This window comes from Hyaena hyaena, unplaced genomic scaffold, assembly GCF_003009895.1.
Source record: "Hyaena hyaena isolate Hyena2069 unplaced genomic scaffold, ASM300989v1 scaffold_410, whole genome shotgun sequence".
In the NCBI taxonomy this organism is placed as follows: domain Eukaryota; kingdom Metazoa; phylum Chordata; class Mammalia; order Carnivora; family Hyaenidae; genus Hyaena; species Hyaena hyaena.
Window position 1 is genome coordinate 1,345,598 of NW_024081042.1, and position 26,682 is coordinate 1,372,279.

Consider the following 26,682-nt stretch of genomic DNA (forward strand, 5'->3'; position numbering starts at 1 on the left):
CATAAATAAAATGGTTTCTTTCTCTTATGACATGGAGTTGAATTGAAGATTGACTCAATTGTTCAAGAAAATGGCTCATCTATGATTCAAGTCTTTTATATTGTTTGTTCTTTATAGAGAAACCAATTAGGAAGGACCAAGGAATTCTTTAATCACAAAATGGTAATCCTATTAGTCCAAATTTGTCAATGTTAATGATATGGTTTCAAAGTAATGCTGCTAGAGACAGTCTTACTTCCACAGAGGGAAAAGTCTTCTCTGGTTACTGGCCAGGACTCATTGAATAGGTTCCTGACCTGGAGGGGCTATACAAGAATAGACAGATTATAAGGATTTTCTCTAGGTTGAAAAAATAAGTTTTCTATATCTGTCTTTTAGACTGTCAACAGTTCTTTGATGTTTTGTACAGCTTTAGGAGGCTCTGATAGCAGCCCTAGGGTTGAACACACCATGATCATTATCCAGCATAACCAGATGACATATGAATCAATTTTAAAGACAGAAAAGGAGATAGTCATCTATAAGGATAATGAGGCCAAAGATGACTTGGGATTTGAAAAAACTATTCCCAAACTACTTTTTTCTTTTCTTTTTTTCAAAAAAGCAAATTTCAAAACCAGAGCAATACATTATCTATATAGCAATGAGATTTTCATCTGGAAATTTTTTTTTACAAATTAAATGAATTAAGAAATGAAAAATCAGATAACCTAAATTGTCACCAAACTTAAAGCTTTTCCTCAAATTTCAGAAATAAATATTTAAACCAATTTGCACTTTAAAGTTAGTAGACAAACTATCCTAAGTAGTATAAATATCTTTATACAATAAGTTGCCTTTATTTTTTACATATAATATACAAAAAAACAGGCATCGTTTTTGATAAAGACAGTGAGGTAGAGTAATGAGAAAAACTAGAGAAATTGTTTATAAATTGAATACTTTTAGTGAGGTAAATAAAATACTAACTTTATTTCAAATTTTTGTGTATTAAATTTTTGAAAACCAAGGCACATCTGAACTTCAATATTACTTTCTCTTTACAGTGTACATATATACAGATATAAACCCAGCACTTTTATGTTGAAAAGACAAAAGCTAAAATTGGTTAGAAATAATGATTACCAATACTAAAACAGAATAAAATAGAGAATGATTTAAAAAATAACAGAAGATGACCTTTATCAAATAAATAGCTTTAAATTAGAGAAACTAACCACTTAAGCATTGGAAATTTAAATGTAGCTCATTTTCCCAAGCTACAGCAGACTGAGAATAAAAATAGGGTTGTGGTAGAACTCTCAGAGACTACTCTTTGAGACTACTCACATCCATAGTTAAATTTCTTCCAGATGATTCTAAGAATCCCAAGAGATCTATGCAGGTACACTCCAAGAATTGGTCCTCTGAGCAATTCCATGGCATTCATTGTCTTTCTTCTCTCCTCCTCTGGCTTATTGAGGTGTTTTCTTTTATTGTTTCCAAAGCCAACAAGTTCCCTGACTGCAGTGTTGTCTGTGCTGAGAATACCAATCTCTGACTGGAAAACTGTACCTTGGTTTTCCAGGGCACTATCTCCTTTTGCACTTGTCTTCAGCTCTCAAAATCCCATGTACATCATAGTGAACAATATAATTATATAATTTGTTTGAAGCTCTAGAACTCGGGCATGAATTCATGGAATAGAGAGCATGTTGCACTAAACTTTTTCCTCTAACACTGGGCAATTGACCTTGAAGCAAACTTTTCGCATTTCTCTTCACTTGGGATGAAGTTTTTTTCCTTGCTCTCTAAATAGCCTGCTCTACCAGCTCTATGGACATGCCCAAACATGCTCAAATCCTAGGGCAGTAAAATGGTTTGAGCTCAAGCTGTGACCCCAGCTACAAAAACAATCAAGCGCTTCAGATGAGGGACTTGGATGTTAATGAAATTTTTTACTATATTAATTTTCTTAACAATAGTATCTATTGACATTGATATTACACTAGGCATTTTAATATAGAATAAGAGTAAACTTCTTTATTATAAGGATCTAATTTAAATTGATAATCCAAATATAGTTCAGAGAGGGGTACATAGCAGAGGAGAGAATAAATCAAGAAATACTTATAGAATAACTTTTATATAGAAGCCTCTGTGCAAAGAACAAATGCCCTGACCTTAACAAATTTACTTTTTGTGCTGATTGTTTCTCTTTTGCTTTCAACTTCAAGATCATCCTTTTATGCTGTGCTCTGGGATATTGGGGCTAGGTCTGGAGACTACATCCCCCAGACCTTCCTCATCAGGATCACCTACTGGAGGCTATAGTAACTAGAGAGAGACTGGAAGGCAAGGAAAGAAGAGACAAGACCTGCTTCCTATTTGTATGTAAATCTTGTCAAAAGGTAAGACCTACAAAGTAGCCTCAGTGTCTTTTGGCATATTTAGCAGTGGTTGTGCCACATTACTTCCTGGCTACTTGGACTACCCAACTGTACCCCCTTGTTAGTGTAAGTATCAGCCACACAACACCTCCTTTAGAGACCTGAGTATTAACTATATGATGACCCCCTTCTTCCAAAGCAACTAAGTTTTTCTCATTTTGTTTTCTGCCCCCCTCTGACTGAGCCACCCAGGTGCCTCTCTGCCCCCCTCTGAAGACCAGCAGGTGTTAGCTACTTCTTCCAGAATTCCCCATTTGCCCCTTCAGTTTTTCAATATCTATGTGACTAATTTCTTGAATTAAATCCCTCTGTTTGAAATACCTACATGGTTTCTGATTTTCTGCTTGAATTTTGATTGATAGATTTTAACCAGATAGATTTAAAATCCCCAGTTAGGGAGACAAAATATACCCATGCATAAAGACATTCAGAGAAATAATATTTGAATATTATATGAATATGAATATGAATTGTATGAATATGAATAGCTCGGATACAGTTTGCTACAGGGGTTCAAAAAGGCAAGCAATCAGTTGCTATGGGATGATCAAACACAGGCATTATGCTTTTTAAATTCAACTTCTTTTACTTAATCTTCAACACTAAGATCAAAGTACAACTCTCATTTTATAGATGAGAAACTTTGGTTCTGAAAGGCTAAACATATGTTCACATACATACAGCTAAGAAAGTAGCAGAGCTGATTTTTCATAGTTTGACTCTAACACTTTCTTCCACTAGTCCATGTTAGTTCAGGAGGGGTGAAATTGGAGGTGAACCTTGAAGAATGGGCTTCAAATAGAATGGTCCAAGGAGAGCACTTTAATGGGAACAATAGCTAACAAAGAGATGAGATTGGGAAAATTCCAAGTGTACCTGGGAGTAAGAAATAAACCTATGCAGATGTTTGAGTCAGAAGGTATGGAGATACAGGGCAGAAAAAGTAGGTTGGGGCCAGATTAAGAGGGACTTTGGTTGACACATGAAGAATTTAGCAACCATTTATTTTTAATCAGGGGTCAGAGCTGTGAAACAGCAACAGTGAAAAATTGTTTGGTATTGTTGATTAATGGACTTCATCACTGATATTTGTCAAGCCACTATTGTTATCTTAGACTTTTTAAGATAACCAGCAAATTAAATCAAAACAAGAGAAAAACCTTTATGGATTACTGCCATTAAGCCAAATGATTAGAGAATAATTTTTTTTTTACAAATAATTTATTGACAAATTAATTTCCACATAACACCCAGTGCTCATCCCCACAAGTGTCCTCCTCCGTGCCCATCCCCCCTCCCCCCCGATTAGAGAATAATTTTGACTTCTAGTATAAATTTCAAGATAAATTTATCAAAAACACATCAAGCAAAAAAAAAAAAAAACCTTCTAAAGAAAGAAACTGGGATTTTTATCATAGAGGAAAAAAAAAGAATACTTATTTATTCCTTGTTTTAAGATAAATCAAAGTCCTAAACTAATCTACATGGCTATGAGAAATGAATTAAGTCCTTTTAATAGATAGGTGTTATTATTTGACTAATACATCTTCAGGGGATAAAATGAAGAAATATTAAAATGACAAGCCAACAACACTAAATTGAGAGAGATGGCAAAGTGGACGACCAGTCACCTGTCAGTGGACTATTATGTTATGTTACAAACCTCTCCTTGAAGCAATTGGATTCAAACACATTATGGGTTAGATAGGCTTTTGTGGGCTAGCCTGGATATTCAACTGTCATTTATAGCTTTGTTTCCATGGCAAAATGCCTTTGCAAGTTCTAAACAGCAGACTTTCAAATTAACTTTTGGAATATAACCCATTGGCAACTTGGGGACTGCCTGTGCTTTGAATGTAGGTTGTCTATTATAACCAGGACTTTAACTCCACTGAATTGTAAAGGATTTCAAATTAGTTAGAGGAGTTCAAATTAGTTATCTTTCTTTCAAACACAATACCTTATTTAGGAAAAGGGAATTTTTAAAAAAGCTACGCACCTCATGTGAAGAAAAGGCAAATCCAATAACTTTTTCCATTAAAGGTGTGATTATAAGGAAGCAAACATTTTGTCTATAAGAAGAAGGAATAAAATGATGAATTAGAAATTACCTGAGTATTTATATAATGGGAGACAGTATGTGTTGTTCCTTTTGCATAAAGTTTGTCTCTGCAATGCAAAGGTAACACAAAGTAAAGAACTGAGTCGATTATTCTTAAGATGTCGGCTTAAACTTTTCTCACTAATGACATTTGTATACTGTTGGTAAAATTTTCTAGACTAGAATTGTAAAGATTATTGCAGATTATTGAATTAAACAGTATACAAAAAGATGCTGGCAAAGACCTTTAAACGATTACCTGGTGTTAAAACTTGTCTCTTTTCTCAAGGATAAAATGCTTGCTACGAAGGAAAAGGATATAAAACATTTGATTGGATTTTCAGTTCATTATACTTTGTTGAGTAATTTCTTTTTTCCTCTTTAACAAGAGAATAATTGAAATAGGTAAAGCCAAATAAGAAATATTTCCCTCTTCCATCAACTCATACTTTGGTGAAGACTCTAGTTAAACTCATTAAATTGGTAGCTGATAGGTTCAGGAAGCACTCTATGTATTATGTAAATTTCTGGTTTTCTCTCAGCTAGGTAAGCTAAACAATGCTGGTGTCCTTAATAAAGAATCTCTTATTATTTTACCCCTGGAATTTTTGTTTATTTGCTTATTTTATAAAAAAGATTTTTTCCTGACCCATTTATCACATAGGAATAAGTACCATTTATAATGAGCCCTTAAAAACATTTCTTCTATTAGATACCCTAAGTATCTTTTTTTTAACCCTAAGTATCTTTTGAAGTCTTAGCCTGACAATTTGAAAATATTTTTTTATTTACAGTTTACCTGGTGTTTTATTTTTTTGGTTATTTTTCATGTACTTCAATTCGGTATTCTTCATGATGACAATTGAAAGCCGTTTGCCTGGGAGTCAAAAGCTCTGGATGCTCATTCAACAAGTACTTCCTGTGGGCCTTATATATATGCATTTATTGACATTCAGTTCTCTATTAGTGTTTTAATTTCTATTATGATTTTCTCTATAATCCATAGAATTATTTAGGAGTACGTTTTTTTCTTTCCAAACATCTTGAAGTCACATTTTATTCTTGAACTTTAATTTTTTTTAAATCCTGGGCAGAGAACATATTTTATATAATAGCTGTTCTTTTAAGTTGTTGAGCTCTCTTTGATGATGTAACATGTGGTGTTTTTTAAAACGTGTACTTGAAAAGAATGTGTATTTTCCATTTGGTGCAAAAGTCTATTCATATCTATTGGATCAAGCTAGTTATTTTTGTTGTTCAACTCTTAAATGTTCTTATTAATCGTTCCGAGCTTGAGCTTTCAGTTTATTTTATTTTATTTTATGTTAATTAATTAACTAATTAATTTGAGCTCTCAGTTTAAAATCTCCCACTGAGATTGTCAGTTTGTCCATTTCTCCTAGTAATTCAATAAGATAATGCTTTATATATTTTGAAGGGGCTATGTTTTTAGGTATATACATGTCAAAGATCAGTATATTTTCTTGCTAAATCATTCTTTCTTAGTATTATTCAGTCTCTTTTTATCTTGTTGATACTTTGCCTTAAATTCTATTTGGCTCATTTTATTTTTGCAATTATAATTTCTTTCTATTCGTCTGATTTAGCATATACCATTTTTTATTCCTTTATTTTTAATCTTTCTGTGAAGTTATATTTTAGATGTGTCATGTATAGGCAGCATAGAGTTAGGCTTTTTTTATGCATTCTGATTGTTTTATAGACATAATCTATTTATATTTATTGTGATTCCTCTTCTATTTAGACATATTTCTACACTCTGAGTTGTATTTCTACACTCTAAGTTGTATTTTCTTTCTACTATGTTTTCTTTGTTATTCTCCTCCTTTTCTGCTTCCTGAGGGTTAAATTAAGTTTTCCATGTGCCCTATAATTTTCTCTGCTGGCTTGGAGACTATATATTATTTTTCTGCTATACTAATGGATTTATTTATTTATTTATTTCTGTTTCTATCCTCTTATGGAACACAGATTCAGTTTGGCATACTTTAGTATATACAACTCCACTGTTTTCTCAATCCTCCCGTTGTGTTACTAGTTTTATTACCTCTAAAGTTTTAATGTATGTTTAAAAACATAACATGTTTAAATAAAACTAAAAATACACTTATGTGATAATTTATACTCAATTATATTTACTAACATACTTTTTAGCTATTTCTGTGCTCCTTGTTGCTTCTTACAAGTTTGTACTTTCCTACCAGGTTCACTTTTCATTGTGAAATGAAACTTGTACTTTAACAGCTTTGTAGGGAAGGTTTAGGAGGATTTTAGACTGGATTAAATTAAATGGTTCCTAACCATATTGGACCCAGATACATCTTTCCATGGTTATTATTTTGTAATGCTCTCTTTACTTCATGAAGTAAGATACACAGGTAACATAACAATATATAAACTTTCTCAGCAATCAATACAATGCTATAACTGCTATATAATGTATTGGTAAAAAGAAAGTAAGTTATCAAAAAATAATGTACATTTTGATATGTAAATAAACGTTTGAATACGACCACACTAGAAGACATAGTAAAGTAGTCTCATGTGTACATCTACTTATAATATTGAATTCTGGATTTAGAAGAAGTAAAGCAATATTCAATATTGTCAGTATTTTTAATGTACCTTTTATTATTTACCTAACTTACTAGTTATTTTATCTTTTTATATTTGACATTTTAATAAAGAGGCTACACACACATACATACACACACACACACACACTTCTACACACACCTCTGTGCACATCCATTCATAGATTCACAATGAATACAGTGGACACAAGGTATAGGTATGTTGTTATTTAAGACTCAAGTTCCTTTATTGGCCTTGCTATTAGTGACAAAATTTTCTAAAATGGTGAACAATCCATAGTAAAGCTTTAAACAAAACAAATTACAGTCCTCTCTCAATTTGCATCACTTGATAATTCAGCTTGTATTCTTTTTGTGTTCCTAGGTAAAATGGAGATAGATTTGAGGTTCAGGTGATTATGGAGAGGATATTCACTTATATGTATTTGTGGCAAAGCACTGGAAAGTCATGTAGGACAGCACAGTGTTTTGTTTGATGGGAGTTCCTCAGCACATTACCAGTTATCAGCTTTTCTGGCCCTCTTCTGTAATGGCCAGTAGTATTCACTCAATTATTGTGATGACTCAGATTCCTCTGCACATTTCTCAGATGCACAGTACTGTCCCATTTGAGGACAACTTGACTAGATAATCTCCTTGATAGAGATTCTTAATGTGGGGCCCACAGAGACCCATACAACTTCAGGAGGTCCATGAATGTGAAGGAGAAAAAAATAACCTATGCTTTCACATTTGGTATGTCATAGATGTTGCTTTGTCAAAAACCACTGTAAATGCTTTATATAAGCCAAGCAATAATAACCTTCATGTTAAATCTATCTCTGCCTTTAGTGTGTGTATGTGTGCGTGTGTGTGTATAATGTTATTTAGTGCATTAAGAAAGTATCACATAATAGTACAAGTTTATTTTCCTTTTTTCAATATGTTGATAAGTGTTTCAATATAATTGGTTTACTTTGTTTTATGTATATTATTTTATGCATTTTAAAACATTATTTTTAGAAATGAGGTCCATAGCTTCCCTAGATTACCAAAGGGGTCTTTCACACAAATAGCAGATTAAATCTCAGATAAAATTAGTAGATAAAATCTTCAACATCTTTGTGTTGTTCTGATTAAGTTGGTTTCATGGGATAGGTTTAGAGACAGAACTTCAGTGAAGGTGTGACCCAGAGGAGTGTCTGAGAAAGAGTCAAAAGTACACAATTCAGAACTACAGTTTAACTATATTTCTGTAGAAATATCATTGGACTGGTACAAGACAGGAATGTAAGAAGATATTGATGGAGTCCTGGATAGGCTCTTTGATCCAGTGTTTTGTGCATCCAGCTAGACATGGGGTCCTGAAATTTTGGTGTATGTAAGAATGCTGAAGAGCATGTTCAGAAACACTGATAATAACTGAATCAGAATCAGTAGGGTTGGAGTATCCTATCTGCATATGATTCATAGACCAAACTCTGAGAAACCTGGCTACACAGGCGCTTCTTACATAGTATTCTAAAGGGCCCAGTCAGCACCTGATGCACATTGTATTTTATCACTCCATTTCTCTGAAAAATCTCCCTTGTTTCATCCCCCTGAAGTACTTTTACTTATCTGTTAAGACTAGATCACACGTAGACTCCTCTACTTCTATTCCTTTCCAAAGCTCTCCTACCTCTCCCATAGTCCCTTATGCTTTCTCAGTGCAACTGGGATTATTATGTTATATTAAAATTATTTGTTTAAATGTCTGTTATTCATTAGGCTGAATTCCTTGAGGGCAGGGGCTATTTCCATACATCACGGGTCCCACCCCCAATCTTGTTAACTTGAATTGGAGATGAATAAATTATCTTTTCATTGAAAATTCTCATAGACTTAGTTATGAAACCAATCTCTTGTAGATTCAAACTTCTCTACCTGTATAAAAGTTTTACTCATTTTATCTTTTCCTCCCTCTCTTAGATCAAGTTTTTTGGGAACATGTACATCTCCACATACCTACATATATAAAAAATGTCCCATATTAGTTATTGTGGCAGAGATAGTTACCTACTTAAAGTGCATTCTCCTTTTCTTACATACATGGCATAAAAACAAAAGCAAATGAAAACCTATGTTTGCCAGTCTTCCTTACAGAAGAGGGCTTTAATGTCCCAATTCTAAGATGTGAACTAAAATTACTGGGTAGGACCTCCAGGAAAACCCTTAAAAGAAAGACAGATTTAGGTGGTTGAAACATGTTTACCCTTATCCCTTCCATCTTTACCTTTCTATCTGGAACATGTACAAATTTTTTCTTCCTACCCCCAAATTTATATAGTATTTCTCTTCATAGTAAAATTTATATTATATGAGGAATTAAATACGAGGTATTATAATTAGCTTCTCAAGTGAGAAAGAAGATCTATGTAGTTCAGATAAGGCTCAGTGGTATGAAAAATAAACCTTTAGCTTCATCTAGAATCTGTTGTGAAATATTACATTTATAAGTGAAATAAGAGAATCTGAGAACTTTAAGGGTGTTTTTTTCTAAGTACCATGTTCAAGTCTGTCTTTCAAATATTGTTATTAGTTGCATATACAGTTAGAAATCAAATGAGTCCAACTCAGAGAATAAGAAGCTAGGTTCTCAGGCTTTTCTCTGATTAAATACTTTATTCAGCTCTTAGTATAAAACCGTTCACACATCATGATATTCTCAATATTTAATTGCTGAGTGAATAAATACATGAAATAAGAATAAGGACGATTCAGAAGAAAAAAATTAGCAAAACCAGGCTAACACATTTTAGTAAATATTTTGGCCATTAGAAATGAAACCAAACCATTTTGTTTAAGAATAGATGACCTAAGGGGTGCTTGGGTGGCCCAGTCGGTGAAGCATCAGACTCTTGATTTCAGCTCAGGTCATGTTCTCAGTCTTGATCATGATCGTGATTGTGATTGCCAAGCGTAGAGCCCACTTAGAATTCTCTCTCATGCTCTGCTCCTCCCCTCTCCTAAAAGAATAGATGACATAAAGTTACAAAAAAAAAAAAATCAAGTTCCTTGATTTAAATGTGCCTTGTTATATCTCATTTCTTTACAGACTCATTGCATTCTCTAGTTATCCTAGAACTGCTTTCAGGTTTAATCTTCCAGTATTTCACTGTGACTCTCTGCACTTCGTGAAAACAAAGAAATGATGAAGGCTGGGGGCACCATCACAACCTATGAAGTGAATTAGCATTCACTAAACTAATTTCTTTTCCCCTTGCTCATACTTTCTAGGCCTTTTGCAATGGACATACGTTCCTTTTGTAATAAGAAAAAAAGAATATTAAATTTTATTGGAAAATACAATAGATCTTAAAGGATATAAAAGGGCTCAGGATTTTAATCTGTCATCCTATGATTTAATAGTATGAGGTGATTGTGGATCAATTATTTTCTTCCTATTTTCCACTAGCATTGTACTTTAACATGCCCCTTTCAACAGTTTAGCTGGGTTTGAAGTTAGAGGCTCTCCTGTCCTGTTGGGAACAGCATCTAGCAGGTAGTTACTGTATTTAAAACTCTTTGAAGAAGAAAGGTATTATTTAAGTATTAAGCATTATTATGAACATCCTGCCTTTTAAAAGCTCAAAGGGAAAGACAAAAGGACCTGTCCTTATTAGTATTTCCAATTAAACGGAGAAGGATAAATTATTTCCAAACCATCTTATCTTTCCTACATGTCCCCACTGCCCCCACCACTATATTTTAGTCAAGTCTACATGTGGAGAGAAACAGGAATCCAACCTTTAATTTTCCTTTTAGCTCTAATAAACACGTTTATTATAGGGTTTCCTTGCATGTTTGTTTGTACACACAATCTTGGAGCAACCAGTTTGCTTCTGCTTCTGCTAATGGAGTTTAACAATATTCACACAAGCAGCACTACTTGCCCCTAAAATTGAGTGGATAAAACAAGAACATGTAGCTGTTCAGTTGGGGATCTCATAAAACATGTGCCATATTCTTTAGCTGTGATATGGTATTGTAAATTTCTCTTGAGTATAATAACCATTCCTGGAAGAGTCATCAAATCTTCCTTTAGAGATTACGCACTGGGAAGTTTTTACTCTTTTTTTTGGGAATTAGTAACAGTCTTAATACAATTGCCAGTTAAATTAATTGAATTATCAGACCCTTTGGCTGAAGTCAATTTTTATGACTTGTATGCTTGATGCTTATCCAGCCATCTTCGATAGTTTTCAACCTCCTGAGTAATAATTCCAAACTCATCCAGCTCTAAACTGGCCAAAGAGCTTATGATTTGATATGATTAATATTTTGGGAGGTACAAATTGAATTTCAAAATGATGTTAAGGAGTCCCAAACAACAGTTTTTAATATCTGTCACAAGTACAATGATTCAAAAAAGAATATGTCTACAGAGATTAGAGACTCAACGAAGACGATCATAAATTTAGACTGTGTAATTAGAGGATATAATTTTTGGCCCAGTGGGATGTGTTTTGAATTCAACACCAGGTTTTTTTTTAGTAGAAGGTTGAGTCTGAATATTTCAAATGAAGTGGCATAATGTTAAATTACCTCTTCCAAAATGAAGACCTTTGTTCTCCTTGTGAGATTCATATTTAGAAATACAGTGTGATAAATTAAAATTTAGACTGTGTACTAAATTCAAAGTATGAAATTATATCTTTAATTACTTAAGGCAGCAAGAGTTTTCAAAATCATGGTTATTCAGAAGGCTCTTTTGCTTCCATGTGTGAAATGTATAGATTCCATAAAGTCCAAACTTCTTGTCTCCTTACAAGGGTAATAAAAAAAAAATATGATTTCCTCTGAATGTATAGTTTGGAAACCTGAACTCATTGTATGCTAGTATTTTTGCAACTGTAACCACAGCCTCAAAATTCACTGTATCCCTCAAGAAGATCATCAAGAACTTGATCGCATCCTTTAGGCTACTAGGCAGTCCCTTATACTACATTCCTATCACCTGGCTGTATTAAAGTGATCAAGGCAACCATCTTGAGTGATCAAACTTAGTTCATTGATTATAGAATATATGTTGTCTCTCAGTATGGATGAATGGATAGATAGATGGATGGATAGATACACAATATATGCATCTATCTCTCTATATAGATATATATATTATTCAATATATATATATTTTATTAAAGGGCTTAACTGTTAATCATTTGAGAAACAGATGGCAGGTATAAGGGAATAATATAAATGTCCACTCTGTTGGTGTGAGAATCTGGTCTAAAAAATAACTTGGGAGTTAAGGGAAACCTAATACTAACAAATACTCCCCCAATCTTGCCCTCATACTTTGGTTCCCTGTGAGAGTCTCTCTTCAGGGATAGCACTTCCATCCCCCAGCTGCTGGGCATATTGGCTGCTGTCAGCTCACACTTTATTTCCTACTGGAAATCATCCTCTACTACAGGAAATTTGACCCAGGAACCCCTACCTCTAAGGGGCAACTTATGACCAATGACTCGATGGTGTAAGGATAAACGGTCCAGTCTCCATGCCTCAATCTGGGACAACTCTAAGGGGTCAGCCTCAGAACTTCTTAAAGGATTGGCTGGGGCCTCAACTGCAACAGTTTTGCAAGTCAGCTCCTTTCCCCTCAACTGTCTCTTAACTGCATCTTCTGCGAGCACTTTCCAAGTGAAGTCTTTGTAGTCACTACCCCACCTATTGCAATCAACATCTCATCTATCCCTATTTTCAGAAGAGCCACTTAAACATAGAGATCATCATTGTGGGCTACACATTGGCAGGACACATAGATTGATCTTCTGGTAAAAAATATTATTACCACCACCCTGCCTAAGCTGGTGTTCAGTATTATTCCTTGAATTAGTCCTGAAGGCATATGATATTAGGTAAGTCAACACCTATAATTTATATGTGAGTTTCATAGCAGAAAGCAAGACCCCAAGGAGAAGCCACTCTACTGATTGGATGAGCTACAGGAAAAGGAGAAAGGAGAAAAGATCTTATGTAGCCTTTTAGTAGAAGTTCATAGTGGGATTCCCTATGCCAACTGGTATATATTGTGTGCGGCTGAGGGAGGAATGAGGAAGGTCTTGGGAGGACAGTAAGTACCTGAAGTCAGGGATGCTGAAAGGAAGGAATTGGAAGGGAGCTACTGGACAATTTTTGTTTTAAGACGACTTGCAAATGGAGCTACTCTAGACCATTGCTGCCCACACAGATACTTTTTTCTTTTGAACTCCTTTCGTACTCATTTTGGTGCTAAATTTTATTTTGTACAATCCCATTTAAATATTTAATAGAGTATGCCTTTTCTCATACTTCTTTTGAAAACTTTATAGCACTAACACTGAACTATGCACATAAGAGAGGTTCCATAAGTACTTGCTGAATGAATAAATGAATGACCAGATAAACACAAAATGGAAAAGATTAATGAATTAGAAAAAAAAAATAGTGCTCCAAAGCTCCTAAGTCTATGGCTTCAGAAACCTGTAAAATGTGGGATTTAACACAATGTTTTTTGATAGGAAGCAATGGATAGATATAGTTTTAGGTTGACTGAATCCAAATGATATTTTGGCACTTTTAATCTCAGATTGCTAATGATATAAACATCTTGTCATACGAGATAATAGACTTCATGTAATTTCAGTACATGTCACAACTCAGTGAGAGCAAAGAGACCTACTGGAAGGTTACATGCATTATGTAAACTCTCAGCTATAAATGACTTCTTTTTGTTCACAGAGATCCAGACGCCCCCTCCTCCCATTGAGTACAAGGCTTTGCCTTGTGACAGAGAACAAAGATATGGACTGCAGCTCACTTCTGTGTCTAGAGGCCTAAATGGCTGTAAAATAACTCCATTTCCAAATGAAATGACCAGGCTCCTATTTCTCTTGGACAAAGTCTTGAAACATTCTTTTTTTACCCCCTTAATCCCTCTGACCAAAGTACTCAGAAAAAACATTTCTAGGAATAGTTTGAAGTGAGGATGATAACCATTTCCTTTCACCACACTCCACTTTTCTAGGAAAGATAATTTCTTCTTTAACTGATGCTTATGAAGACCTCTCCACAGTTACTCCTTCCTCCAAATCAAATATCTAACTAAAAATAAAAATCATTTTGCATGTATTCATAAGGTAAGACCTGTGGCCTAACTCCTTCAGTCTGTGATGGCTTACAACAGATGTAAATGTCAGTGAAGGTAATAGTGAACCAAAAAATGATCTCTCTCTCTAAAAGGCTAAAGCATTCGTGTTTGTAGCTCCTCTCTTGAGTTTGTAGCCACCACCCTGGAAGTGGTCTGCAATGACATTATTCATTTGAAATGAGACAAGCTATTTTTAAAAGGGCGTATTTAAAATTGCATTTGATAAATGGAACCTATGTTAAAAAAATATTAGTCATGTATGTTAGTAAGAGCTAATCTAGAAACATTAGTGCATTTGTTGCACTTCTGTGTTTGGGAGAGATGGACAAGTTACAGAAGAAGCTGGTAACGAGGGTGACTGTATCAATAGCAACTTCCAGAGAAAATGATTTCTTCAAAGAAGACTGTGTCCTTTCTGGCCCATGAACAAATATATGATTGAATTCTAAAGTTTTACCCCACTAAGTATGACTGAAATAATTTTGGCTAAGAAAAATCTCCATAATGCTCTCATCAAATATTCCTTTTTTTTTTTTTTTAAACAGTTTTCTGGGTGAACTCACCATGTAGTTCAAGTTACTAAATGGATTAATGTTTTCATTTGAAATTGGGAAATATATGTCAATTACCTTTTGGAAGGTGTATTTTTTAAATGTTTTATTTAGATTTGAAAGAGAGAGAGAGAGAGAGAAAGCATGAGCCAGGGAGGGGCAGAGAGAGAGGGAGACACAGAATCCCAAGCAGGCTCCAGGCTCTGAGCTGTTAGCACAGAGCCCAATGCAGTGCTCAAACTCACAAACTCGAGATCATTAGCTGTACCAAAGTCAGACACTTAACCGACTGAGCCATCCAGGCACCCTTTGGAGAATGTATTTCAAGGATAGTTTTAGTTTCAAAGACTTATATGAAGTCTTTTTTTCTGAAGATAATCAGGTACTAGAAATATTTAAGTAAAATAAGTAAGTGAACAAGTAGAATAAAGCAAAGCAAAAATATCATTAACTTTAGTTGAGGATAGTGGAGGCCGTACACTGAAATAATTTAAATAGAAGTTGAATTATTTCGTGTAAACTCTAAGGGGATTTTCCATTTCACTAGTAATATTAAAGTGCAGACTTTATATCAGGATCAATAACTGGAATTGTCTTCATGTTCCATTGTCCTTAACCAGCTTTTGTTTTCTTAAACCAATGCAAGACGGAGTCAAGAAAAGGTTTATAGATTTATATTATTCTTTTTTAAAAATTTGAAAAATGTTTTTATTTATTTCTGAGAGAGAGACAGAGAGAGAGAGAGAGAGAGAGCAAGCATAAGCAGAGGAGGGTCAGAGAGAGAGAAGGAGCCGCAGAATCCGAAACAGGCTCCAGGCTCTGAGCTGTCAGCACAGAGCCTGATGCGGGGCTCGAACTGATGAACCATGAGATCATGACCTGAGCCAAAGTCGGACACTCAACCGACTGAGCCACCCAGGCACCCCTAGATTTGTATTATTCTTGATAGATTTCTCCATGAGGTAAATAATATGACAATAATCAATAAATGTCTAATTGTACATGAATCCTTTGCTTCTTAAACAAGAACAAAATAATGAATTGAGAAACACAGATATGCAGTTTGAGAAGAAAAGCCGGTCTAGCTTTTGCACAGAATCTCCAACAAACTGAGAAATTTGAATTTTAAGGGAAACAGAGAATTTCCCCTTTGAAGAACAGAGGGACCACATTTGCATCCTTGTATATGAGATTATACTTGTGAAGCTAAGTGAGGGAAACAGGTTGGTAAGTACTGCAGTCCATTCATTAAAGTAGGTTTTGAATAATTCCGAGAGACATAAGTCTTTGGCTCCATGTGCCATTTAATTTCGAAATTTTAATCAAATGAACAATTAAAATAGTTCTATTTAAAAATTGAACTTATTATTTGCCAGAAATCCCCTATTCTTGCTTTTGTGATCCCTCCGAGTTTGAGTGTGTTATTTTAATGACAAGCAAATGAACATACTTCCCTTCACTATGATCTGGAAAATACCTTCCAATGTTTATTAGTCATTACCTGGTAACAGTTATCTTTGTGTGGCTCTCTGCCTCTTCAGTCTTTAATCTAATTGTTCTGGCCAGCTGTTGTGATCAGCTACATTGTGGGGGATGGGTAGAATAGTTTCTTAATTGGGGTCTGAACTGAAAACAGCTTTTCCATTAGGCAGAAACAAGGGTGCCACTGTAACTTCTGGGTCAGATTATTAAACACCATTGTGATTACCCAGGGACATTTATGCTTTAACTCTTCCATGGTCAATGCCAGTCACAAAGTTAGTATGTTAGAACCTTTGTTTTTGAAGCTATATCCTGAATAACAGTATCTCCAAATCTGTTTCACTAATTAGTTTTTATGGTCAGAACCAGGACCTCCCACACTGACTTGCTGTAGATCTCTGCAGAAGATAATGAGATTTAAACTTTATTCATTTATTAAATCTGAGCATGGCCCATGTGCCATGGCCTGCACAAGAAGATGGGCACCCAAAGACAGAAAGACATGTCTTGAGCTGTTTCCTTTAATTCCCATTTTGCATGCCCCTTTGCTACCCTGACTTCCCAACAGGCTTTATAAAATGAAGAAATAGGTCTGCAAGATTTATGTTTGGGCATTAAGAGGGAAGTCTCTTTCTCAAAGCAAGCAAAAGCAAACTTCAAAATAAGTGCCGCTGGACTCATATACTTACAAAGTACTCATGGAATTGGAGAGCTCTTCATTTCAAGTCAATGGTTGTAAGGTACTGCAAGATAATAAAGGATTCAGTTGTATTTCCTATACTCTGTTTACTCAGAAAGAAAATCATATACACGTAAAATCCTAAGTCATCTCCTTGGGATTATCTCCTCCCAAGCCTGCTCTTTTCCCCACAATTCTAACATAGGTAAGAATGCCAACATCATGTGCTACCCAAGTCACCACACTAGTATTGGTTTCCAAATCATGTTGATTCCATCACTCAAACAGCTTTTCAACTTGTGTGCTGGCTTCACTGCCATTTGCAGAGCCTTCAGGTCTTCATTTTCCCTTGCCTGGACCACTCACTACAGACTCAGATTTCCTAACTGGCCCCATTTGCCTCCAGTGCATCCCTCTTCAGTCTATTCCCTGCACAGGCTTGTCTTTTCAAAACACAAGTATTATCATGTCCCTTCCCTGTTTCAGAAACTTCTTTGACTTTTCATTGATGATGTAGCCCTTCATTTTATCTTCCATGTTCATTTCCCACCTGTACTCTATACGCCCAGATCACATAATATGCTTTGTCTTTCTCTGCCTTTTCAGGTATGACCCTATCTGCATAGAATGCTTTCCACCTTGTTTGCCTTGTTTTAAGACATTATTCCAATATCATATCCTCTAATTCTTTTGCTGTTTTTTACTAGGCAGAGCAGGTTGCTTTCAGGGTACTTTATTTATGTATTTTTAATTTAACTAATAATTTTCTCTTCTAATTATTTTATTATATTTTGGATTTTTTTCTTCTACATACTAAGCTACTAGAGTTAGGACCTGTCTTAACTTATGATTATATCAGACTTGTACATTGACTGATCTAGAATTGCTACTCGATAAATGTTTGATGAATGAAAAACCAGGAATTGATATGTTCCTGCAATTTATTTTTTAGGTTTGTGTGGAATTGGCATCAACAGCAGTGTGCTGATTGTGCATGATATTGATAGCAATAACATAACCAGAATTTTCTTAGTACTTTGTACTTCACAGAGGAAAGCCATAGATATACATAATTTGCTAGAATTCTGGACTTCAAGTAGTATAATTCCCCAAAATACTGGATAAGAAAATTACACGTTGCTCAGGAGAACAATGTATTCTTTGATATTAGCCATGAAAGCTTTCAAAACAAAAATATAAATTCTCCTTCTGACCTGTTTTCTCTAGTCTCTTTCCAACAAGAGATCTCATTTTTCTTCCTTGTACACATATTTTTAGAGTACTCGGCTGTTACAAAGCATTCTGCAACCCCTAGTTAACCTATTTAGATCTCAGTGTTCTTATCTGTATAATGAGGCTAATGGTACTAAGCTGTTCTCTTAGGGATGTTTGATTAAATATGTTTCTTGACATTGCACAGACCTTGCATACATCAGCAAAGATTTTCAAAATAAAATGTCCTATATGCACAGAAAATTGTTTTATTTGGCATTGTTTTAAAAGCAAGCACATTTTTGAGAGGAACGTTTGCCTCATCAGCAAACACTTCAAAATGGATCTAAGGTAAAAATTGTTATGACTGCAGTGAATGTTTTATTTGTGGTTGATAAGATAGGCAAGTATTTCAAAACATCTCCACCCATAATTTTTAATGGGAAAAGCAAAACTTGGTGGGATATGAGATAATTGTATCTTTGCTCAGTATACTGGTTGTTGTAGAGGATTTTCTAATACATATTTTTTACTCCAAGACAGAGCTGTGTTGTGTTGTATCTTCTTATAATGCCTTCTTTACCATTTCAAGGAGGAGTAGAGCTCAGAATTCCTGATGTAATAACTTGCCCTGGCAATTTTCCTGTTATTTCATGTGGCAAGAAGGACTGTGTTAATCTCTCACCTAGGCTGAGCTAGATTGGTTTAGTTGGACATGGTCTCTTTTTTTTCCATATCTATAATTTTTCTGTCCATCTGAACTTTTCTGTCCATCTGAACTTTCCCTTACTTATACCACTTTTTGTGATGATTGCTCATTTCTCTCCCATCAATAAGTGGACCCAGACACAGAGAGGAGAAAGCCAGTAGAGAAGGAAGGAAATGAATAGAAGCCAAGAGGAAAATATAAACAAAACATATCCTGGAATGTTTCTGAGATGCTGAAAAGTAGTAAGATAAATTTAGATTTTCCAAAAAAATTATAGGATAATATTTCATCTCATACCCTTCTCTCATTTGTCCCAGACCTAGATTCAGTTGTTTACAGGTGAACAAATGCTTCCTTCAGTAAAGTCGGTGTAAAAAAATGGCACTCTAGCCATTATTTTTTAATGGGAAAAGCAAAGCTTGGTGAGATATGAGATAACTGCATCTTTGCTCAGTACACTGGCTGTTGTAGAGCATTTTACAATACATATCTGTCTATAGCATATGGAAAGGCTCTGACTCCAGGAACTGGGTAGAATCAAGTTCTGGTCAAGCCTCTCTGTCTTCTTCCATAGCTTCATGTGGAAGAGGATCATCTGGAAATATTTTTTTTTAATGCAAACCCCCTTTTTATTGAAGCTTAATATACATAATGAAAAATGTATTTATTAATATGAACAAACTGAATATACTCATTAACCAGCATCATTTGGAGAGTTTTCTGCTTTTGCTTGTAAGATAAAGCTTTTGGGACACTTTTCCAGACCTGCTGAATCAGGCTCTCAAATTTTGGATCCAAGGATCTGTATTTTAAATAAATTCCTCAGGAGATTCTTTTGAAGCCAGTTGGGTACGGAGTTCCAGTTCACTGGTGAGTGAACTACTGTGTGGATCCCAGGATGCAGAAGTTGGGTAGAAGGAAGATCTTAGGGTAAGTCATGGAGTCCTGGAGGAAGGAAGAGTAAGGGATCCTCCTGTTAGGAGATGAATTCTAATAGTTGTTTGAGGAAGGAACTATGGCAAAAAACCCTTCCATTTGCCTCCCAGTATTCATATATCTTTTCTGACTACTAACAGAGTCCTAATATTCAGTGAGACATATAGTTACTAGCAATAAAGACTAAATCTTGGCCTTCCTTGCAGTTAGATGTGGCCATGTGACTAAATTTTAGCCTTTGTATATAAGTGACACTTATGTGAACTATGTGAGTTCTGGGAAGTCTTTAAAGTTGAAGTGCACTCTTTTTTTTTTTTTAATGTGGATTTATTTTTGAGAGAGAGAGACTAACATAGGTGAGCAGGAGAGGAGCAGCGAGGGAGGGAGACACAGAATCTGAAGCAGGCTCCAGGCTCTGAGCTGTCAGCACAGAGCCCCATGTGGCTCGAATTCACGAATCATGAGATCATGACCTGAGCTGAAGTCGGATGTTTAACTGACGAAGCCACCCAGGTGCCCTGAGGTGCACTCTTCTTGATCTTTTCCTTCTAGCTAGTGGCTGGAATATGGAAGTGTTAGCTGGAGCTCAAGCAGCCATTCTGATCTAGGTGGACAAAGACCATACAATAGGAAGAGTAGAGCAGAAAGCTGGAGGAACTTAGGTTCTTTAAACTTTGTGAGTTTCATACCAGCTCTATAGCTCTGTAGTGCCAATTCTGAACTCTTAATAGAATAAAATGTTTTATGTTTGGCTACTATTAATTTAAGGTTTTTAATATTACAGCTGGACATACTCCTAACAGATGTAGACGATTTTCCTGCTCTGTATATGTATATCTGAAGGATCTCAGTAAGGGGGGGGTAATCTCTCAAGAACATGGTGTCTGTTATTTGCCAAGAAACAACTGAGAGCAAGTTTCAGTTTTCATAATCAACTCTTAAACAAGATAAATATGTTCAACATTGTGCAGTAGAAACTTGCTTTCTAGGAGCTACTTATGTAGTTAGTCTTTTTCCTTAGGCTTCACCTGGACCAGGTCTTATCTGGTATCTGGAGCACTTTGGTGGGATTCTCCAGAGAGTGTCTTGTTCTACACAGGAAAGTGTTAGTCTTATAATGTCATAGTTTTAGAAGAGTTCTATGGATTAGGGCAAGTTTTCAGCCAACAGCTAAGGGAGAACAGTGGGTCCAATCCCTAAAGATATGTGAAGCTGGCACAGGCTAGGTATGTTTTCAGGTTTAAGCCAAGATATACAGCAGTGGGCTATGGCACCCGTGCCAGTGAGAGGACAGAGACATAAATGACTTTTGGGGTTGGGACTGAGGCAGAGGTAAGGGATGAGCAGCAGGCCTGAGGGCAACAGCATGCTCAGGTCTAACTGTCTCAGATCTGCAGTGAGACCAACTTCAAGGCTTTACTAACAAATGCCTAGGGTCCCTAATACATGTAATGTGTACTCTGTTCCCTGGTCAGAAACTGGACAGGGCTGAGGCAACTGGTGAAAGATAGCGCTGCCCGAGGTGGAAATAGATAGGAGAATGGTCATTGTCTGACTTCTTGCAAGTTATTTAACTCTTCTTAGCCTCAATTCCTTCATCTGTAAAGCTGGGGCTAATAATAGGTATTCCATCACAGAGTAAAAGAAGACATTTTATGAGCAAGGAATTTGCAAATTGTGACCAGTTAAACAAATGCAAATTACTATTACTATCTGGAGAGAAGGATGGCAGCAATTTAACTGTGCAGAGCAGATCTTCATCTCATTTAAGATGAGATGAGTATAATTCATTCCTCTGAAATGAAAGGGGGTAGATTTATAGTTTCAGGATATAATTACTAGGCTTGTAATCTGGTCAGGAAACTTATGTCAGAGAGATACTGTATTCTTATTTGAGAAAAAGGCAATGTTTTTTCAGAGATCATGTGACAGATTTGTTTACTTTTTAATCATTTCATAGGCGATTTAGTTCATCTTAGGGAAGCCACGATTCATAAAAGTACAGTTTACAATCCACCAGAATTAAGAATAGCCACATTGAGAGTTATTGAACCTTATATGTTGTTCTAGATGGCCATTAAGAATCAGATACAAGAGTTAAGAGTGATTGCTTTTTGTTATAAAAGCAGCATTGGGCTATACAGGTTTACAGTTGTATTTGTTGTAATAAACCACATTTTATAGGCAACAGGTGTAGCTGACTTATATCCTAAGTTATGTGAGGCAACGCTGTCAGGCTGGCTCTAAATGGATTTGGAAAGATTTATGAAATTGAATGACAGCCAAGGTGATTCTTGAAATTGACTTCTTAAGGTGTCATTTTGGTGAATGACAGGTTATAGTTACTAAAAAAATCCTCATTATAATAATAAAGAGTTTGTCTTTAAATGACAGTAAGGCTGTTTATTGGGGGAGGAACTTATTATTTAAATATAGATTGCTAAATTTTGGACATTCAGCAAATCTAATGGGCTCTAAGCATGTGGCCTGACACTCTCAGCCATTCAGAACCTCTTCTTCCCTCATCCAAAGGCCACAGGTTTCTTCAAACAGGGTTGTAATCTACTTACATTGCTTGAAAAAGAATTTGTGCTTAATTAGTGTCTTTTCTAACTATTGCAATTAATTTAAGACAAATCAGCTATGCTTCCGGGAGGAAATGTATTCCAACTCTTGTCAGATAAGCTACTTTCTCTTTTGTTGTTTCTTTACCAGCCGTCCTGCCCAGGAGCCCCCATGCTTGCTCCTCTCCCCGAGATAAATCATTTAATCTCTACCCTCCTCTCATGTTTCAGACCAGTCAGCTCATCTCAGAAAGGCTGTCAGCATCTGAACTGAGCATTTTCGGTTGAATTAGAAGCATTTTTTTCTTTCATTCTTGTTTGCTGTAAAATACAATATTATAATAATATTGAAGAAAATTTTAGAGGGGAAAAAGGCTTATAATTCTCCCTGACCTAATTGTTTCTTCTGTGTTTACTTAGACTATGTTTTAATTCATTTGTTTATCTGACAAATACTTATTGAGAGGCTTCTTTAGCCCAAGCTCCACTCTAGACACTTGGGATAGAGCAGGGAACAAATAACCCTGCTCTCACGGACTTTTATCTGAATGCAGAGAGAGAAAATGATAAACAAATATTATGTTGGATGGTGTTAAGTTTTAAGGAGACAAGTAAACCAGGGTAAAGTTTGGAAAATGTGGGGTTGGGTGGCGGAGCTATTATTTCCCATCTTCTTCAAACAGCTCTGTGTATGAAGACCATGTGTTCTTTCCCTTGAAAAATACCAATTCCCTGCAGTCCCTTGCCAAAAGAGAAAAGAAAAAAACAGAAACAAAAACAAAAACAAAACAAAAAACAAAAAAACCACCCATGAATAAAGATATAATGATATGGTCTGAACTTTTTCACAGCATTCATACAACTAACACTAACAAAAGGCTTGATGCTAATTCTTAAATGGAGAAAATTGGAAGAAATACAAAGATAAGAAATATCAAATAGGAGAGGAAACTGGCAGGAGACTGAGGAGAAAAAATTCTAGTCATTAAAAGTTTGTATTCATATATGAAACTGAGAGTTTTTGGCAAGACCAGATAGGGTAGAGAAATCCTGAGATGAAATTAGAAAGAAATCAAGTTGTTTCAGATTGGACTGTCTTAGCCAACTTGTATATCATTGTCTGTTTCTGCTTTGCATAAAGTTCCTCGGTTCTCTCTTTCACTCTTTTGTCCTAGAACAACAGTTAAAGATTTAAAAATGGGAAGTCCTGCCTACCTTAAGGTGTCAGGACTATTAGCAATGTGAGGGATACAGAAACACCTTAATGGAAAAGTATAAACCAGAAGATATTAGGCTCTAATTTGAAGTCTCCAAGAGCCTACTCCAAGTTGAAAATGAGCAATCCAACTCTCCATGCCTCCTTTAAAAACAAGTATACTTATATATGGCTGATGTTTAATAAAGATAATGATTAGAATCATTATGTGTAAAAATTCAAGAGCCCCATTTACTATGAGATCCCATTGGGCCAACAGATTGCAGTTGGCAGATTTGGATTTGAATTCTGGCTTTACCAGGTACTCATTGACCTTAGGCAACTCATTGAATCTTGTTGGGCCTATTTTCCAGTGTTGAGACATTTCTGGCGTAGCAAATGATAAAAATTCAAAGGTTAGTCTTGAGTTGGTTTCATTCATGTGAAATTGCCATTTTGTATCTCAAAGACAGCCAAATGTCAGCAATTTTATGTAGATCAGTTTGGTATATAGTGCATGTTCAATTAAGAATAGCCATTATTATTGCCACGTTCATTCAGTATTTTAAAGATTTATTTACTTGAAATGTTAGAACATTTATATATTGATTAAGGCCTTTAGGTGTCCAAAGGACAACCATAAAAGTACTTTATTCCTTTTCTTTTTAGTAATAGCTTTTTTGAGATATAATTAACATTTCATAAAATTGATCATTTTGAAGTGTACAATTCAGTAGTTTTTAGCATATTCACAGAATTATGCCACTTATCACCACTATCCAATTTTAGAAATTCTCATCACCCCAAAAGAAATCCCATACCTACTAGCAGTCATTCCCTGTGCCCCCTGCCCCAACCCCTGGCAACTACTTATTCACTTTCTGTGTTTGTGGCTTTGCATATTCTGGAAGTTTTTTATAAATAAAATCAGACAATACATGGTCTTTTGTGACTGATTTCTTTTACTTAGTGTAATGTTTTCAAGTTTATACTTGTTATAGCATGTATTAGTATTTCATTCCTTTTTATGACTGAATAATGTTCCATTGTATACCACATTTGGTTTATCCATCCATCAGTTGATGGGCATTTGGATTGTTTCCACTTTTTGGCTATCATGAGTAGTGCTGCTATGAGCATTTGTGTACAAGTTTTGTGTAGAAATATAGTTTTGATTTTCATAGGAAGGAAATTGCTAGGTCATATGATTACCATATGTTTAACACCTTAGACAACTACCAAACTGTTTTCTTGATTGGAAATGGCTAAAAAGTGAGTGATTCTAGCAGAGAAAACACAGGATGAACTTGGAGCATCTGTAGTGTAAGAAAGCAAGGAAGTGCTAAGAATATAAAAGATCGGGACACATAACAGCCAACCCTGAAATAGTTACCAAGGACCAAACCGGGAACAATTTGAATAACAAAGAAAACAGCATCATGTTGGATTACAACCCACGTATAAAATAAATATACATTAATCCACACTGATATAAATGATTGAATAAACAAATAAATGGGGGAGAAGAGACAAATCTTCCTTATAGGAGATTTCCAAATACACTAAGTAGATACTGCCTCTCAAGTAGGTGGAGCTTAAGTCCCTGTAGTGTATACTGGACTGTGACTCACTGCCACAGAATGGAGTATGGAAAGGAGAAAAATAGTAACTTTATAGAGAAATTTGGCAATGCTATTTTAACCTATCACCATCAGTAAGTCATGTTTAGATTGTGTGCCCCATGATATGATGTGATGAGAAGGGCACTTCACCTCTGTGACATTCTTCCCCAAGATCCATAGCCCTAATCTAATCATGAGTAAACATCATATAAATGCAAATTTAAGGGCATTCTACAAAATGCCTGATCAATACTCTTCAAAACTGTCAAGGTTATGAAAGATAAGGAAAGACTGAGAAACTGTCACAGAGCAGAGGTAACTGAATGCAGCATGGTGTCCTACTTGGGATTCTGGACCAGAGAAAGGACATCAGTTGGAAAACTGGTGACATCCAAATGAAGTCTAGGAGTGTAGTTATTAGGAATGTACAAAAGCTGGTTTCTTAGTTTCAACAAAGATACTGCTATCACACAAAATATTAACATTAGGGTTCACTGAGTGAGGGATACATGGGAATTCTGTACTATCTTTGTAGTTTTTTCTGGATACATAAAAGTATTTCAAAATTTAAAAGTTTACTTAAAAAATAAATTCCTGTGGCGCCTGGGTGGCTCAGTTGGTTAAGCATCCAACTTTGGCTCAGGTCATGATTTCACGGTTTGTGGGTTCGAGCCCCATATCAGGCTCTGTGCTGACAGCTAGCTCAGAGCCTGGAGCCTGTTCAGATTCTATGTCTCCCTCTCTCTCTGACCCTTCTCTGCTTATGCTGTCTCTCTCTCTCTCAAAAATAAATAAAACATTAAATAAATAAATTTCTTACACAAAAACATAACTAATACATTTAATTGACATATCTCTGCCAAAACAAAAATATTTAATGAACAAAAATTCAGTGAGTATAGGAATAGCTATTCATGAAATTCAGATAAGAGAATTTGTTACCGAAAATGAATGTTGCAATTTAATTAAACTGGTGGTTAACTTGGATTAAATGTCCTGGGGATTGCTTATCTTTCTCTCAAACTATCTAGAGTTACAAGGTTGGTTGGCTACAGCTACAGCAGCAGCAAAGATTTTAGCATTTGATTCTCTGCACTGAGCACATAGGGCTCTGTTCTGTTTTCTCCGTCTGTGAATTAACTTATCAGTTTTCTTAAGGAGTATCAGCATTTACCATATTAGTGAGTGTCACACTGAAGAAGACAGTAGTTTACCTTGGCCTCTTTTATGCGCGGTTGCCAAAGCACACTGTATACCTGCCTACTGGGCAGATATTCCTAGTTTAGGACTCAGCTCTTCAGTAAATGGTGACAACTCCCAGATCTTCACTCCCAGACTTCTCTCTTGAGTTTCCGTCTTGTGTGCTTGACTCTTTCCTGGGCAGAGACTCACTGTCCCGTTGGTACACAGTTGAAAAGACCCCAAAGTTGTGCA

General features: G+C 35.5%; 1 long non-coding RNA gene across 1 annotated transcript in view; it reads left to right on the forward strand.

The window, feature by feature from the left end:
• LOC120245212 overlaps positions 1-26,682 on the forward strand; it is a 65,573-nt gene that overhangs the window by 4,130 nt on the left and 34,761 nt on the right. Inside the window, exon 2 of the long non-coding RNA XR_005531731.1 lies at positions 2,217-2,390. This is a non-coding gene — a long non-coding RNA (uncharacterized LOC120245212). The remainder of the gene's footprint in view (positions 1-2,216; positions 2,391-26,682) is intronic.